This window comes from Esox lucius, chromosome 9 (genome assembly GCF_011004845.1).
Source record: "Esox lucius isolate fEsoLuc1 chromosome 9, fEsoLuc1.pri, whole genome shotgun sequence".
NCBI lineage: Eukaryota > Metazoa > Chordata > Actinopteri > Esociformes > Esocidae > Esox > Esox lucius.
This window is the reverse complement of record NC_047577.1, coordinates 5,223,421-5,230,560: the sequence shown is the minus strand read 5'-3', so window position 1 is coordinate 5,230,560 and position 7,140 is coordinate 5,223,421. Positions and strand designations below refer to the sequence as shown.

General features: G+C 40.4%; 1 pseudogene; it reads left to right on the top strand.

Annotated features, from left to right (window-relative positions):
• The first annotated feature begins 1,751 nt into the window (after positions 1 to 1,751).
• LOC117594914 lies at positions 1,752 to 7,121 on the top strand (annotated as a pseudogene).
• Positions 7,122 to 7,140: the final 19 nt, after the last annotated feature.

The following is a 7,140-nucleotide window of genomic DNA, read 5'->3' as shown; positions in this document are numbered from 1 at the left end:
CTGGGGAGATAACATAAAATGAAATATAGTTTTTCCTCAACCGTGACTTTATTGAGAATGTAATGTAAAAAATATCCAATACATACAATAATCTACTGAATTATCTTGGGACATGCACACATTAATACAATCTGAGTTTACAATCATCTGACTAATATAATAACCAATATATGAAATACAAATGTGTGTACTGTATTTACTAATTGTGTTATTACATTCTTTACAGCACAACATATTTCCAGCTTAGTCGCACTCAATGCAAATTACAAAGCGACACATTTCGGTACTGCAACAATGTGGTCAAAACCAAAGATGCTTATGCTAGCTAGAACTTCAAACTATATTAGCATTTTCCCTAACACAAATATTAAGTAATTTGTAAAATGTTATGAATTCACAAAATGGTTACTAATAATATAAAACCGTTTTTCTAAGTTTCAACAACTTTGCAATAGTTTTCTTGTATATGGAACAGAACATTCCTCTGCGTAGTGTTTCCTCAAGGCTGACTTTATCGAGAATGAGGAAAACCACAAGAGCTCCCCCAACACAGACTTGTAGACAAAAGTAATCTAGTTTGCTAAGACAGTGCAAGTAGATTAACGATCTAACAGAAATTATTTTCAGAAAACCACAGTAAAAGTTAACTTTTTCTTAATCTTCATGTAGTGATTTCAGTAACAGAATGGAGTCTGTTTTGAATGCTGCCTGAGGGTCCAATGACCATGGCCATCTGTTATTGGTTTTTGACCTTGTCACTTGCATACAGAGAATTCTCCGGATTCTTGGAATCTTTTAATTATATTATGTACCGTAGATTGTGAGATCCTAAAATATTATGTGGAGAAACTTAAATTGTTGCACTACTGACCCGTGCAGTCTTTCTTCTTTTAAGAGGGTGGTGAACCCTGCTTGAATTATTTGCCCACCATTCTGTTTTAATGTACATTTCACGCAGTGTCCCAAATATTTTGGAAACCGGGTTGTACATCATTTCAACAAACAGATGTTGTGATGTTGAATTAAAGCGGAAAAGGTGGATTTGTAGTACAGACATTGAGTTGTACACTGAGCGTGGTGTTTATACCAACTGAACACATCCCATCATGCTGAACATGAACCAGGATATGATCAAACAACCAATAATGTATCCGTCTTAGTTAATATAATGATGATGTTTCAAATGTTGGTTCCACGCCTGAGGCATCTTGTTGTCATTTTGTAAGTGTGGTTTTGGTTTAGATGCCGAAACCACCCTGTGTGTTTCAGAGGAAATGATATAACACCTTGAAAACGTATTCTGTCTGTCACGGCAGTTTCACAACGAGCAAGGTCCTCCGGTTCACAGCGCACCAGGCCCCTTACCGCATTTTCCCAGTTGCCACAATTGTTGTCTCCTGTTTATTGAGTGTACCTGTTATGTTTGATTTCCTACACTATTTTAGGTACACCTCTGTCACGGATTCATTGTTGAGTATTGTTTCGGTCAGAACCCAGGTCACTCTCTGTCATAAATTGATTAGATCCGTTACGTTGTATTATTCCAAGGAGTGTTTTGTGTTTCGCTGCAGTGTTTGTTCATTATAACCTTTTCTGTGCGCACTTGCATCCGGAGCCTGCAGCGTTATTCGTTACACTGTTACAGTCAGTGTCATTTTACATGTACAGTAATGGTCCTATAAACACGTTTCCCTTCAGGATCAATGTGCAGAAACATTGGAGCACACAGCTACCATGACTCTGATGCAGGCTTGGCGCCAGGGGAGGGAAGAGACTATCAATATCAACATCCCACTGAGGACTATTCAGTACATGCTGTCTGTTTCTCTGTGTGAGAGACTATAAACATCTTACTGAGGACTATTCAGTACATGCTGTCTGTTTCTCTGTGTGTTTCTGTTGTAGCTGGAGTCTGTGTGACATCAGAGGTAATAACAAGAAGAGGTCAAGAAGGAGGATCAACTAGTATTGAGTGTCCTTATGACCAGGGATGGGAGACATATACAAAGTACTTCTATAAGGGGATCTGGGCACACAGAGTTCCTGTCATCCAAAGTAATCAGCCATCTAATGGTAGATACTCACTGTATGACGACAGAGAGAGAAGAGTCTTCACTGTAATCATCAGTACAGTATCAAACTACAGGACACTGATACATACTGGTGTTTTATATACGGGTGGTATTTTGATCCCCACACTGAAGTAATGTTCACTGTGGACAAAGGTTGGTTTGGATTAATGTCTGGAACGTGTATCTTTCTGTAATACATTATTACATTTTGAGCATTTGACCTGCTAATGAAATAATTTGTAAATATTATCCCAGCAAAATGATATACTCTCTCTTAGTTTTTCTCCCCTTTTTTCTGTCTTTCTATCCTATCTCAGCTCCTCCTCTCTCAGCTCTTTCTCATCCTCCTCCGCCTCTTCCTCCTCCTCTCTCAGCTCCTCCTCCTCCTCCTAAATCTTTCTCCTTCACCTCCAGACCTCTCTTCTCTGTGACACATCCATCAACAATCATCACCATGGTAACTGGTTCTGACTCCACTACAGGTATACTACAATAGCATTAGGATGTCAAAGGTCACATCTCTATGTACTTCCACCTACAACCTACATTTCTCTCAGTGGCCCTCATTTATGAAACCTGCCCAGAAACAATCTCAGATTCAAGCCTGGGAACAGATGTACGATCATATCCAAGATGTACAATAATCTCCAAGTGTGATTCATGAAAAACAAAATAGCGTAGATGTCATTGCAGATTTAAAAAATCTGATAAGACCGAGAACGCGAGAACACGCTGCACCTGTCCTTATTAGCCTATGATTTGACAAACCCATCATTTTTCTGGGTGTGGCAATAATCAACCTACTGGATAACCTAGCTTATCAATATGCCAGCCAAGCAATTATAATATCTTAGCGTGAAATCGCCAAGTATGTCGATACTATAGACTTGAGTGACTCAAGAAAAGCAAGGCAAACCATTTGACTAGCACACTACATACACAAAGGCATTTCAAACATTAAAAACACAGGAACAACAGAAATTTGAGAAAAAAATACAGAATAAAGTTAATGGAATCAATTCTACATTAATAAAGTAGTGGTACATTAATAAATATGTTTCTATGTTTGTTTGTCCTATTTTCCTTGTCTTGTTTTTTATTTTATTTACCCCATATTATTATAATTGTGGTTGTTACTGGCTGATTGATGTTTTGTGTGATAATGATGGTTTTATTGTGAATCAAGCATTATCTTATTACTTGAAGTTGGGTTACACGGTCTCCGACCAGACGTGAGACTAAGATAATATTCATGAATACCAGCTCTGTCGGTGAAATTACCACACAGACATTTTAAGTTCAAATTTGATTGTACGCCTGTGTTTTGGGATGAGGGCCACACTCTATCTCAGTGGCTCATGCCTTTCTTCACCCCTTTATTCTCATCATCACATCTCATCTGTCTTTCATTTCCTGTCTCTCTTTGACTTTCTTCTCAGTGTCCTGGTCTGTCTTTGTCATTATTCTGATCTTGTCCATGTCCTATTTCTCTCTGTTTCTGTCTTCATGTATTCAGTTCACTCTCCCCATCTCTCTGTCTTATTTCCTGTCTCTTTATAACCTCTTTCTCACATCCTTAACTATTTCTGACCCCTCACACAACGCTGAAACCACTTCCTCTGAAACACATGAGGTGGTAACTTCTTCAAGCCTCTGTACAAAACCACCCACACACACACTCACACACATGCACACACAAAATAACAGTTTACTTGCACACTCTCACACATATCAGCTCACCAAAACATGTTCGGGAGCACACAAGAACACACACACTTCCTGTCCCTCTCTGATAGATTGTTGCTTTAACTTACCAGCAGGGCTCACCAATGCAACTGTAGGAGTAACAGCAGCACCTTGACCCACAGACACTATAGACTTGAGTGACTCAAGAAGAGCAAGGCAAACCATTTGAAGAGGTATTCTGTGTTACAAAGGTAACACAGAATAATCTCAGCGCGGCACCTTGTGACACGTATTTAACTACAAGTACCAAGCACCACACTAGAGCGTGGACTACAACTACAGAGGAATCAAACCCTGATAAACTACACCACCTTCTGGTGGAAACAGGACTTGTCATATTTCAGCTGCAGGAGGTGAAGGACATTAACTGTTTTAAAACACATTGACTTTGCCTGATACTTTACAGGTGAACTAATCTGATGGTTCCTATTGACTCCTCACCACCAACAACTCCTCTGTATTTTCTGCTCTCTTCAGTACCTACCACTCCTTTTTCTGTCTCCCTAAAGCACTGGTTATCAAACTGTTTTGGCCCCTGGCCCTATTAATATTATTTTTTATGGTGTTGGTCTGGTTTGTATAAGTGATTAGGTGTATTCTGGTGTTTGTCTGGTTCTCATTGATGATCTGGTGTATGGTAGTGTTGGTCTGGTTCTTATAGGTAATCTGGTGTATTCTGGTGTTGGTCTGGTTCTTATAGGTAATATGGTGTATTCTGGTGTTGGTCTGGTTCTTATAGGTAATCTGGTGTATTCTGGTGTTGGTCTGGTTCTTATAGGTAATCTGGTGTATTCTGGTGTTGGTCTGGTTCTTATAGGTAATCTGGTGTATTCAAGTGTTGGTCTGGTTTTTATAGGTAATCTGGTGTATTCTGGTGTTGGTCTGGTTTTTATAGGTAATCTGGTGTATTCTGGTGTTGGTCTGGTTCTTATAGGTAATCTGGTGTATTCTGGTGTTGGTCTGGTTCTTATAGGTAATCTGGTGTATTCTGGTGTTGGTCTGGTTCTTATAGGTAATCTGGTGTATTCTGGTGTTGGTCTGTTTCTTATAGGTAATCTGGTGTATTCTGGTGTTGGTCTGGTTCTGGTTCTGCTTCTTCTGGGTCTGCTGCTCCTCATACTCTTCAGAAAGAGAAGAGACAGAGAGAAGAGAACCAAAGGTACAGTGTCATCACACAATCAACACATGAAACAGTGCATTCATTATTTAATAAAAAACGGAACATAATTAAATCAATTAAGTTTTTTTTCTTCACTTCAGCTACCAAACACCCTGCCAGATCATTGGTTCCCAGCTCTTCAACAACCAACCAGGACCCAGACACAGTCACCGTCACCAACCCCACAGAAACCAATCAGAACCCAGATACAGCTCTTATCATCAACAGCATCTATGCCACAGCAACCAGTCAGTATCCAGATAACATTGACTCCAAAGTAGTTGTTTCTTCCACAGAGGCTCCAGACAGTTTGAGCTACGCTACTGCTAACATCCCCAGAGATCCATCCTGTCTCCAAAATGATACGGTTAACATCCCCAGAGATCCATCCTGTCTCCAATATGATACGGTTAACATCCCCAGAGATCCATCCTGTCTCCAATATGATACGGTTAACATCCCCAGAGATCCATCCTGTCTCCAATATGATACGGTTAACATCCCCAGAGATCCATCCTGTCTCCAATATGATACGGTTAACATCCCCAGAGATCCATCCTGTCTCCAATATGATACTGTTAACATCCCCAGAGATCCATCCTGTGTCCAATATGATACTGTTAACTTCCCCAGAGATCCATCCTGTGTCGAATATGATACTGTCAACATCCCCAGAGATCCATCCTGTGTCCAATATGATACTGTTTACATCCCCAGAGATCCATCCTGTCTCCAATGTGATGCTGTTAATGACTCAGATGTCCTTCACCAACCAAACAGTGTTACATACTCCTCTGTTAGAGGACAACATTCCAACCATGAGATGGTGACTTACTCTGCCATAAAACCAAAAAGCTCAGGTTGACATCCACTACTAGTGTGTGTGTGTGTGTGTTTCAGGTGAAAGTAATTGCATGCTTTACCACAAAGAGTAGTTTGATTGTTTAACTGTAATGTTAAGTGTTTTCAGGCGTTGTTCTAGTTTTTGGTGTGTTTCCTTTTGAGGCCACCGCCCACAGGAAATGATGCAGTCTTGGGGAGTCAAATAAATAACCTAACATTTCTATCATGGTTGTTACAGCAAGTTGGGCTTTTGCAAGCACAGATGCTTGGGCTTGGCAGCTTGTGAGAAGTAAAATGTGATTGGATCATAGTTAGACTGTATAAAATAAGGGACATTAAGACTGACAGGCATGGCAAATCATGATAACCTGTGACATTCAAATGGACAGTAGGTCGGACAATCAAAAACAAGACCAAATGAAAATACAGGACAAAACATGATTTTGCTGCTGTTTGCTGCTGTGGTTGTCTAGGCTGCTTTCCTCCTGGTGTCTCTGGGCTGAATATGATTTCACCTGGGTCTTAGGAGAGAGAGACTAGAGCAGAAAGGGGGGGGGGGGTGAGTGGAAGAGCAGAGGGAGATGGTGGACTGACAGATCACCAGACAGAGGTCCACGATAGTCATTCTGAAGAAGGGTGGACAGAGAAGAAAAAGAGGAAGCTGAAATGTCATCCGGAAAGATAAGAAAAACAAAAATATTGACTGATGACAAAAGATAGATCTGGTGGTGGAGGAAGAAAGAGAGCAAGAGAGAGGTTAGGTGTACATATGTAGAAGAGGGAGAGAGACAAAGAAGGAGTTGGAGTGGAGAGAGTTTTCATCGCCATGGTTACCATTCTGTTAGGTGAGTTCACCAGTCAGTGTTTTTATTCTTCGTGAAGTAACATATAACATAATGGCACATGAAAGTGATGTTTTGGGGTGAAAGGTTGATGTTTTAATATTAAATGGGCTCTTTCTCATGTGTTCATGTGACAGCTCTGTGTCCAGCTGGGTCAGAGGTTCTGACAGTGACTGGAGTTGTAGGAGGACGGGTGGTAATTAAATGTAAACACACATTTGCATCGATCAATGACAAGTATTTCTGCAAGGACTCCTGCACTGGTTCAGATATTCTCATACAAACTACAGACAATTAAAAAACTATACTGAGAAAGGAAGATACACTATATTGGACTTTAGAAATTGACTCTTTACCGTGACCATCAAGGACCTGAAGAGGTCAGACTCTGGGACATACTGGTGTGGAGTGGACAGAGTTGGCGTGGACACATACCAAGAGGTGTATCTGAGGGTTTAGGAAGGTTTTCATATTGCTG